Here is an 11,297-nt window from a genome sequence, read left to right as displayed (position 1 = left end):
TATTCTACTCACTCTGTGAGCACTCTTTCCTAAAGGGCTGACCATCAGAATCAGGTTTGCCGAACAAGGGAGATGCACTGATCCCCGGGAGCAGGAAGGAACATCGCTCTAGTACAGAGTCAGCAGAAGAGATGGACCGTAGTGATAGCAAGCTGAGGCCTACAAAAAGAAGACTGACCTTCGCCCAAACAGGGACTTGAATTAAGCAGACCCCCTTCTGTCATGTTGTGTGTAACTCTGCTGCCTGACCTACTTGCAACCTAGCAAGCCGAGATTGTAAGCTAGCCCTGGAAGCGGGTAAAACAGCAGTCCCACTGAGGAGAAATCAGGCTGCCAAGTCTCATCCTATGTAATGGGGTTTTTCAGTACTGGCCCTGGGGACCGACAGCACTGCACAAATGGGAGGTCTGTCTTATTCTACTCACTCCGTGAGCACTCTTTCCTAAAGGGCTGACCATCAGAATCATGTGTGCCGAACAAGGAAGATGCACTGACCCCCTGGAGAAGGAAGGAACATCGCTCTAATACAGAGTCAGCAGAAGAGATGGACCCATAGTGATAGCAAGCTGAGGCCTCCAAAAAGTAGACTGACCTTCGCCCAAACAGGGACTTGAATTAAGCAAACCACGTTTTGCCCTGTTGTGTGTCACATTGCTGCCTGACCTACTTGCAACCTAGCAAGCCGAGATTGTAAGCTAGCCCTGGAAGGGGGTAAAACAGCAGTCCCACTGAGGAGAAACACAGGCTGCCATGTCTCATCCTATGTAATGGGGTTTTTCAGCGCTGGGCCTGGGGACCGACAGCACTTCACAATTCGGAGGTCTGTCTTATTCTACTCACTCTGTGAGCCCGCTTTCCTAACGAGCTGACCATCAGAATCAGGTGTGCCAAACAAGGGAGGTGCACTGATACCCTGGAGCAGGAAGGAACACCGCTCCAGTACAGATTCAGAAGAAGAGATGGACCGTAGTGATAGCAAGGTGACTCTGCCAAAAGCAGACAAACCTTCACCCGAACAGGGACTTGAACCCTGGACCCTCAGAATTAAAGTCTGATGCTCTTCCGACTGAGCTATCCTGGCTCTTGTGGAGCACTGGCTTCTCACCTTTTATAAAGCAGCAGTTTTACAACAAGCTGCCCAGAAGAGACGCAGGTGTCACGAGGATGAAAGCTAGAAGCAGTTATGGCACAGAGAGCGAAGGACAATAGAAGGCACAATTACCGTCACAGAAAGCTAAAGCAATACTGCAAATCCCTCCCGTAGTCGGCAGAGTACGAACCTGCGCGGGGAGACCCCAATGGATTTCAAGTCCATCGCCTTAACCTCTCGGCCACGACTACGCCTAATGTTAAAAAGCAAGCGCCCTTGTCTGGTGGCGCCCTGCACAGGCCAAGCTTCAGAAACAAAATCACGCAGAAAGATGAGGTGGTAAAAAATTTTCAACCTTCCCGTATACTCAACGGCAAAGGGTTGCCGTGACCCGGATTCGAACCGGGGTTGCTGCGGCCACAACGCAGAATACTAATCACTATACGATCACGGCATGCCACTGGCTCAACCATGACAACCCCTGGAGCCCGGATACAAGAAGCAGCAGCGGCGTGTTTGTCCATCGAAGAGGGACTGGACATTTCGCAATTAAGTGCGACGAGCGTGAAAAATGCATGGATGCTTTGCCTCATGGCCTTCAGCAAACAGCGTAGTCGGCAGGATTCGAACCTGCGCGGGGAGACCGCAATGGATTTCTAGTCCATCGCCTTAACCACTCGGCCACGACTACGGGAGTAGACCAGTTTGTGTCCAACACTGCTGCCTGACCTACTTGCAACCAACCCAGCACAGTCAGCAAGCGGAGATTGCAAGCTAGCCCTGCAAGCGGGTAAAACAGCGGTCCCACTGAGGAGAAATCAGGCTGCCATGTCTCATCCTATGTAATGGGGTTTTTCAGTACTGGCCCTGGGGACCGACAGCACTGCACAATTGGGAAGTCTGTCTTATTCTACTCACTCTGTGAGCACACTTCCCTAAAGGGCTGACCTTCAGAATCAGGTTTGCCGAACAATTGAGATGCACTGATCCCCGGGAGCAGGAAGGAACATCGCTCTAGTACAGAGTCAGCAGAAGAGATGGACCATAGTGATAGCAAGCTGAGGCCTACAAAAAGAAGACTGACCTTCGCCCAAACAGGGACTTGAATTAAGCAGACCACCTTCTGCCATGTTGTGTGTAACACTGCTGCCTGACCTACTTGCAACCTAGCAAGCGGAGCTTGTAAGCTAGCCCTGGAAGCAGCTAAAACAGCAGTCCCACTGAGGAGAAATCAGGCTGCCATGTCTAATCCTATGTAATGGGGTTTTTCAGTACTGGCCCTGGGGACCGACAGCACTGCACAAATGGGAGGTCTTTCTTATTCTACTCACTCCGTGAGCACTCTTTCCTAAAGGGTTGACCATCAGAATCATGTGTGCCGAACAAGGGAGATGCACTGATCCCCGGGAGAAGGAAGGAACACCGCCCCCCATACAGATTCAGAAGAAGAGATGGACCGTAGTGAGGGCAAGGTGACTCCGCCAAAAGCAGACAGACTTTCGCCCGAACAGGGACTTGAACCCTGGACTCTCAGATTAAAAGTCTGATGCTCCACCGACTGACCTATCCGGGCTCTTATGGAGCACTGGCTTCTCACCTTTTATAAAGCAGCAGTTTTACAACAAGCTGCCTAGAAGAGACGCAGGTGTCACGAGGATGAAAGCTAGAAGCAGTTATGGCACAGAGAGCGAAGGACCATAGAAGGCACAATTACCGTCACAGAAAGCTAAAGCAATACTGCAAATCCCTCCCGTAGTCGGCAGAGTTCGAACCTGCGCGGGGAGACCCCAATGGATTTCAAGTCCATCGCCTTAACCTCTCGGCCAAAAACAAGGCAAAAGGGACTACTACAAGGGGGAAAGAAAGGGAAAAGAGAAGGAGAAAGGTGGGAAAGCAAGAAAAAGAAAAAAAAATTATCCATCAAACTTCATGAACACTCACAAAGGATTTAAGTAAAGTGTTTGATTGGTTTTTGACTATATTTTTAATAAAAAAATTAATAATAATAATCTAACAAACACACCACACACTCTTGCCAGGACTTGCACCTGGAATCTTCCACCCAAAGGGTGGATGTGTTACTATTACACCACAAGAGTTGTGTATTTCTTTTTTTTTTACAAACACTGCAAATTAAACACTGGAAACCGCAACTAAAAACAAAATGTTCACAGCACAACACACACACAGCACAACATATGCAACTATATAAAAACCTAACTATATACATTACTATATACACCAATGAAAAAAAAATCAAAGAACTCCCTGTACATTCTGCCTCCACTGTGCAACAGAGAGGCCTGAGGCTGGACAATACCACCGGCCCTTCAGCTGAGTGTGGCCAGTTGTCTTATTTTTTGCCAGCCCACACTGCTTGCAGATATAGTGATATATATCCTTTGCTAGTAGTTTCCGTGGTGGTTCACCTCTAGCCACTCGCTCCTCATCCTCTTGGGCAGCTTTCTGCCTTCTCCATGTGCGCTGCCTGGGCTGAGTAGAGGGACAAGTTTACGATGGCAAGGTATTAGGCTGCTGGAATTGGGGAGGCGGCTGGAATTGGGGAGGTGGCTGGAATTGGGAAGGTGGCTGGAATTGGGGAGGGGGCTGGAATTGGGAAGGTGGCTGGAATTGGCGAGGGGGCTGGAATTGGGGAGGGGGATGGAATTGGGTAGAATGAGGCAGTGGTAGACCTGGTTGGTAGCTGGGAAAGGGTGGGTAGGACCCAGGGGGGAATGCAAAGTGTGGTGCTGGTGGGTATATGGGAAATGCAGAGTAAGATCCAGGAGGAGGGGTGGGCATTGGGCACCTGTTGGAGATACGATTACGAATGAAGGCCTCTCCCTCCTGATTTGCTGTATCCTGAAATACCATGGCCTCATGCCCATGCTGTGCAGGAACAGCTGGAAGTTCGCCCACTTCAGGAAGAGCCTCCTTTGCCAAATATACTTGTTTGGGCAGTGCAGTACCCTGCAGAAGCATGTCTCTGTCTACACGTTTCTGTCTTTTTAGTAGCCTGCAAGAGAAACATTCTTCATCTTAAATTAGCAATTTAAGTGAATAAAAGCCCATTGTCTTTACTTCCTGTAGCATCATTTTTAAAAGCATGTACAAGAAGGTTTTATAAGTACAATCTTGATATACTACTGTGATTGTGCAAAAGTATTGCATAAAACAAGACTCACCACGAGGAGACAGTAGTGGTGTTTATCGGGACAAGAACTAGGTTAGTCTGTCTTAGAACCTCTCTGCTGTCCTCCATCAGCTGTTTTAAGTGGCTGTATACCACCACAATAGATTGTGGAATTGGCAGAGTTTTTCCTTGTGTGTCCCTGGGCCTGTTCCGTGCTTGCTGAAACTCTTTCAAAAGCCTTAGGCAAACACATTCACAGACCCTGTGGACTTCAGGGTCCTGAGCTGCCTGCCCATGAGTCATGAACAATCTATGGAAAAGAAAGATGATATAATCTGAACTGTATACTGGGTTATAAACTAGTGACGATCCAAATAGTCAAATTACCTCTCTGCTGCCTGCTGTCCTGGAGCAGAGCCACTCTGCTTCCTGGATGCTCTCCAAGGTCCTGTCAAAGCCTTCTTCTTAACCCTCTGGCTATATTTGATGGTACCTTGTCCATGGCATGCAGAGCCATGTACAGCTGGACTATGTGGGCCTCCTCTTGTGATGACAAGGCAGTGATCGTTCGGTTTAGGCCAACCAAGTAGGCTGCCAGGGCATCAACTGCCTCCCAGCCCAAGACACCTCTGGAATCACACTGTGTACTCTGGAAATTGAGAAAAATGCCAAACACAGTCCAATAAACATATACAGTGTTGTAATAATTATTTTGCATTGTACATGCATATATTTTAACTTTACACATTGGTGACAATAGGCGTTTTGCACTGTACCAGATACATTTTTTTTAAAAGTAAAAAATAGTACAGGATAGCAATATTACCTGGCTTGATGTGCTAGGACTTGCAGTGTCATCCTCCTCTTCCTCAGTGACCTCCTCATCTAGGGATTTGGGTTCAGTGTCACCCACCTGACTTGTCACCTGGGCCTGCACGACAGCTACTGGAGAGTCATCAGCCCTAAGGTCAGCTGCATGGCACACAGTCGTGTCAATTTCACTATCCTCTTCGGGCTCCTCTGGGGGGACTTCAGGCATGTCATTGTGGTGTGCAATCAACTGGTCGCCTCTATTGGACTGGGCCAACAAGTACTCCACTGCAATGCGCTCCCCTGCAATAATTTGTACCACATTGTTAATGGGGAGAGGACACACACACTCACACACACACACACAAACAAACAAACACAGGAGAGAGAGAAATACTCCAATGCTCAGCATTTTCCTGTGAGATATCTTACCAGTGGGTTTTCCTGGAGGGGTAAATTCTGGCATCAAAGCCCGACCAAGGACCCGTTGGCTCATGCTGTTTAAATGAGACATTGTGCAGACATCAAATGTCCTTAGGGTTGAGGCCCCCACCACAGATACAGCTTCTTTTGCCCGGCTCATGTTCCACCTCGAGGCCCCCGCTAACATGTACATTTGTGTGTGCATGGCATTGCATCTCCATCCTAAGAATGAAAATGCACAGATTTAGTCAGCAATTATTATAAACTGAGGACATACAAATTTAATGACACAGTTATAGAACAGTAACACATAATAATGAGACTGATAGTAAATTCCATGAAAACAAGCCAAATCCAGGTAGCACCCAGGGTTCTGTTGTTGACACAATAGCGATCTTTTCAACATAAAAATCTACAAAACATACTGCAATTTAATATTCAGAATTTACCAGGAATGAAGGCACACTGGTGGCGGTGAAAACTCTCCAGCGAGGATGACCCCCTGCCGCACCTAAGCACGTTTAGGACTTTGCCACCCTTCTGGAGGGTCCCCGTCTTTGTGTACAACTCTACATGTGGAGGGTCCTGGATGCACTCGAGGTGTTTTTGTTGCATCTCCCAGACATGGTGCATGCTGTCAGGGTTAACCAGGCGAAACCCTGTAGTGTCAGTTAGCTCCCACACTGATTCCAGCAGCCCTGAAATCATGGCCCGGATCTCCTCAGCCCTGCGTGTCCGCCGCCTACAGTGCTTCGCGAGTTCACCTGGGCTGATGCTGGCCATGAGCTGAGCCTCAGTGGGAGCCTTTCCACCATGGCTGCACTTCCACTCCCCTCTCTTGGCAGCCTCAAGTTCTTTCACATCCTCCTGATCCCACTCAAAGATACAGGAGGAAAGTTTTGAACAAAAGGTACCATAGAGAGGGTGGTGCTCTGTAGTAAGGCCACAGTTGAATCTTCTCATAAAATGGAAGATATCTAGCCTTACAATAGACTTCCATGGCCGAAAAAGTTTTAACACTGAAGATGCACCTGTGGAGGAGAAAAAATAAAAAACATTCATTTGATTTAATTTCAAACATACTTTTCAGTCAATAGAATTTATTAAAATTTTTAATACACTGGCTGTAAAAATAATACTAATTAATTACCATCACCAATAGGGAAAGGGGAACTTTTTTACACCACTATTAACTTTTATAAAATATATTGCAGTGCACATTTGATAAAGTAGTAATTTGAAAATCTCACCTGACTGACTGCAGCAATCCCGGTCAACATAGATGACCTCAGGCTCTGGCTCGCCAGCATTCTGGTAGCGTTTGACGACGCCCTGGCACAGCTCCTCCAGTCCTGCGCCTTCAGCTGTTGTCAGAACACTGTTCAGAACCTGGCCGAGCTCATTGCCAATGTTGGTCATCCATGCAGCCGTGTCCCCAATGCCACCAGCCAGCTTTTTGGTGATCTGAAAAACAAAAAGAAGGAAATGATTTGTTATGGTACATTATAATATATATATAACACAAATGTATATAACACAACATTTTTCATCATGTTGAAATTCTTTCTGGCTGAAAATAAACCTCATGCTGAAACCTTCATGTATTGTACCTTCTTTGTAGAATCCATCTTCAGGATTCGGCCATAGGTGGAGGTAATCACCCCCTTCATCTCGTCCAAATGGCTGAGGATATCGTTGGAAGTGGCCTGAAGGGTGCGGGTGCAGAAAAGGCAGGTGCCGTTGCAGATTGGACCAGGGTAACCTTTCTCAAATGATGCTCACAATCAGAGAGGTACTGGATGGTGCGTCATGCCCACTCCTCACTGTGGGCTTCCTCTACTGCTGACTGGAAGTAGGAGGAACTGTTACCACTGGTCCTTGGCCTGAGGAAAGTCACACATTTCCTGTCCAGGGCTAGCTGAGTGGTCAGCACCGCTGGAAACATGGTCCTGTGTGCCACATCCAGTTGTGAAAGGATGTCCTGGCTCCATGGGCATACTGGCAACTTGCATGCACTGCAGCGTGGATAGTCCCCACCCACAAGGTAATAGCGGCTATCCATGTCAATCACCTCCCTGACCTTCGGGTAAATTCCTGAATGGTGCATCTTCCGGCCACACTGTGGGCATTTAAGAGGAATGCCCCACATCCTCATTGGTGCCCACAAGAACATCCTCTGTCGGAAGTACCACCCGGGCTCAGGAGGACATGGCTTGGGCTGCATCGATGGATAAAACCAGTTCACCTGGATCTTCTGCCTCAGCTGCCCTGTGGGCTCATAGAGGCACTTGGCAATCCACACCCAATCTGCTGGCTGGAGGACTCTCTTGAACTGACTGGGAAGAAAGCTCTCCCAGTCAGTAATAGCCTGAGGCAGAGATGGTGTAGGCTGCAGTGAGGGTACTGGATGTGAGGATGGAGTGGGCTGTGGAGATGGAGAGCACCGTGGAGGTGGTGGTCAGGGCTTTGGAGCTGGAGAGTGGTGTGGGAATGGAGTGGGCCCTGGGGATGGAGACACTGGTACTGGCATTGGAGACGGCAAGTGCTGTGGAGGTGGAGGCAGCCATGGAGATGGTGAGGGGCAAGGAGATGGTGTGGGATTTTTTGAAGGGCTGACACGTGGAGCCAATAGAGCCCCATAATGGCTCGACTCAATGTGTTGGAGGAGTCCGACGGCACCCTGGACCCTGACCCCACAGCTGTCACACCTCTCTTCAACGTGGTGGTCAGAGAGGTGCTCGGAGAACTTCTCTGCCTCCACAACCACACTACACAGAGAACATTTCACCCCATGTACTTCCTGTGATGTCCCGGTCTCCTCTGAGCTGCCGCCTGCCTTTACCTTAGGCCCTGACTCAATCAAGACCTTATCTGTTGACTGGGAGAAAATTAATATTAGGAACAAAAGAAGGTCTTACTATTCATGTTAAATAATTACACCAATTACTCTGCAGAACTGTACTGAGAATATATTCTGAGAATATATCAGGGGTTGGTGCATAAAATAGTGTATTACATGATACAGGGACTTATCATGCCTTTGATATATTATATCATATAACTACCTTATGGAACCCACAAGTGCACACTATGTGCCTGCCAAACAGGTCCACCTTATTCCCCCTTTGCAGGGGACAGGCATCAATCCGCTCCAGGACCTCCTTCCATTTTCTGCTTCAAGGCCTTTGTCCTGTACTGAACTGGAAGGTGCCCTGGGCATACCTGTGGCAGATGTCGTTCCAATAAGCAGAGGATTTGCCTGTTTTGGTCATATCTGAACAATAATGGGGAACAAATCAATGTGGTTAAATATGTGTTAATATAGCAACAGTAGAAAGGAGTTTATTGGAGTTTTATATTTATATATACACACACACACACACTCACACACACATATTCAGTATATATATATATATATATATACAGTATATATATATATATATATATATATATATATATATATATATATATATATATATATATATATAAATACTCACATCAAGTATACAAAAGCAGACATGTTGAGTGGTGAAATATGTGGCAGGTTAATAGTTTTCTACAGTAAATATGTTCCTACTTGCAAAAAATTGCAAATAGCTTTTAATGTATAATTATAAAAACTGTGTTTGTATATAAAGTAAGAAAGGGGGAAAAACTAGAGATTTAATGAATACCTGGAATAGTAAAAGATTTAAATACATTCAGTAAAGAATCACTTAGTCATGACTGAAATAACATAGGGAATGGATACTTGGAAAACTGAATGATGAAATGAAATTCTTGCAAAGATATAGAAAATAAAAACTTGTTATGAATCGAAGGCTTAACAAGCATCAGTTAGCGACACGTTAAGTTAGCTTGCCTTGCTACGCAAGCGTAGAACGATCAGAATTATCTTTATTCCAAATCATGAATTAATGTTTGAACAAATAGGTTAACACTGATGTCACGGATTTGTATTGTGATAACGCTTACCTTGAATCTCCGCATAGCAGATGTCCAGTGAGTTACAAACAGCTGGAATATCACGAAACTCATTCAGCCAATCAGCGGCGAGATTGGCATGTCAACTTGCTGATTGGCTCTTTCCTCTCGGTAGGAATTGATTGGCTCCTTTCCCCCATCTGTTCGAAAGTTTCGGATTTGCGTTAGGACCTGTTCGGATTAATTTAGGATGTGTTCGGACTTTCGTTCTGACTTTGTTAGGAAGTGTTGCGACCTTGTTCGGAAGTATTCAAATGTTGTTAGGAAGTGTTAGGAAGTGTTCAGCCGTCCGATCGCTGGAAGGTACGGCCACGACTACGCCTAATGTTAGAAAGCAAGTGCCCTTGTCTGGTGGCGCCCTGCACAGGCCAAGCTTCAGAAACAAAATCACACAGAAAGATGAGGTGGTAAAAAAATTTTCAACCTTGCCGTATACTCAACGGCAAAGGGTTGCCGTGACCCAGATTCAAACCAGGGTTGCTGGGGCCACATCGCAGAGTACTAACCACTATACGATCACGGCGTGCCACTGGCTCACCTAAGACAAACCCTGGAGCCCGCATACAAGAAGCAGCAGCGGCGTGTTTGTTTATCGAAGAGGGACTGGACATTTCGTAAATAAGTGTGAGGACTGTGAAAAAAGCATGGATGCTTTGCCTCATGGCCTTCAGCATACAGCGTAGTCGGCAGGATTCAAACCTGCGCAGGGAGACCCCAATGGATTTCTAGTCCATCGCCTTAACCACTCGGCCACGACTACGGGAGTAGACCAATTTCTGCTCAGTTTGTGTCCAACACTGCTGCCTGACCTACTTGCAACCAAACCAGCTCAGTCAGCAAGCAGAGATTGCAAGCTAGCCCTGCAAGCGGGTAAAACAGCGGTCCCACTGAGGAGAAATCAGCCTGCCATGTCTCATCCTATGTAATGGGGTTTTTCAGTACTGACCCCGGGGACCGACAGCACTGCACAATTGGGAAGTCTGTCTTATTCTACTCACTCTGTGAGCACTCTTTCCTAAAGGGCTGACCATCAGAATCATGTGTGCCGATCAAGGGAGATGTACTGACCCCCTGGAGAAGGAAGGAACATCGCTCTAATACAGAGTCAGCAGAAGAGATGGACCCGTAGTGATAGCAAGCTGAGGCCTCCAAAAAGTAGACTGACCTTTGCCCAAACAGGGACTTGAATTAAGCAGACCACCTTCTGCCCTGTTGTGTGTCACATTGCTGCCTGACCTACTTGCAACCTAGCAAGCCGAGATTGTAAGCTAGCCCTGGAAGTGGGTAAAACAGCAGTCCCACTGAGGAGAAATCAGGCTGCCATGTCTCATCCTATGTAATGGGGTTTTTCAGTGCTGGGCCTGGGGACCGACAGCACTGCACAATTCGGAGGTCTGTCTTATTCTACTCAATCTGTGAGCACGCTTTCCTAACGAGCTGACCATCAGAATCAGGTGTGCCAAACAAGGGAGGTGCACTGATACCCTAAAGCAGGAAGGAACACCGCTCCAGTACAGATTCAGAAGAAGAGATGGACCGTAGTGATAGCAAGGTGACTCCGCCAAAAGCAGAAAGACCTTCACCCGAACAGGGACTTGAACCCTGGACCCTCAGATTAAAAGTCTGATGCTCTACCGACTGAGCTATCCGGGGTCTTCTGGAGCACTGGCTTCTCACCTTTTATAAAGCAGCAATTTTACAACAAGCTGCCCAGAAGAGACGCAGGTGTCACGAGGATGAAAGCTAGAAGCAGTTATGGCACAGAGAGCGAAGGACCATAGATGGCACAATTACCATCACAGAAAGCTAAAGCAATACTGCAAATCCTTCCGGAAATGGGAAGAGTTCGAACCTGCG

General features: G+C 47.1%; 3 non-coding genes across 3 annotated transcripts; all 3 read right to left on the bottom strand.

The window, feature by feature from the left end:
- Positions 1-1,699: 1,699 nt before the first annotated feature.
- Positions 1,700-1,781, bottom strand: trnas-aga (transfer RNA serine (anticodon AGA)). Its single transcript has one exon. It is a non-coding gene; the product is annotated as a tRNA-Ser (tRNA).
- Positions 1,782-10,118: 8,337 nt separating this feature from the next.
- On the bottom strand, positions 10,119-10,200 carry trnas-aga (transfer RNA serine (anticodon AGA)). The gene has a single exon. It is a non-coding gene; the product is annotated as a tRNA-Ser (tRNA).
- An 819-nt stretch (positions 10,201-11,019) lies between these two features.
- Positions 11,020-11,093, bottom strand: trnak-uuu (transfer RNA lysine (anticodon UUU)). Its single transcript has one exon. It is a non-coding gene; the product is annotated as a tRNA-Lys (tRNA).
- Between the last annotated feature and the right edge of the window lie 204 nt (positions 11,094-11,297).

The sequence above is a fragment of the Carassius carassius genome, chromosome 18, assembly GCF_963082965.1.
Source record: "Carassius carassius chromosome 18, fCarCar2.1, whole genome shotgun sequence".
In the NCBI taxonomy this organism is placed as follows: Eukaryota; Metazoa; Chordata; class Actinopteri; order Cypriniformes; family Cyprinidae; genus Carassius; species Carassius carassius.
This window is presented reverse-complemented; position numbering and strand designations above follow the sequence as displayed.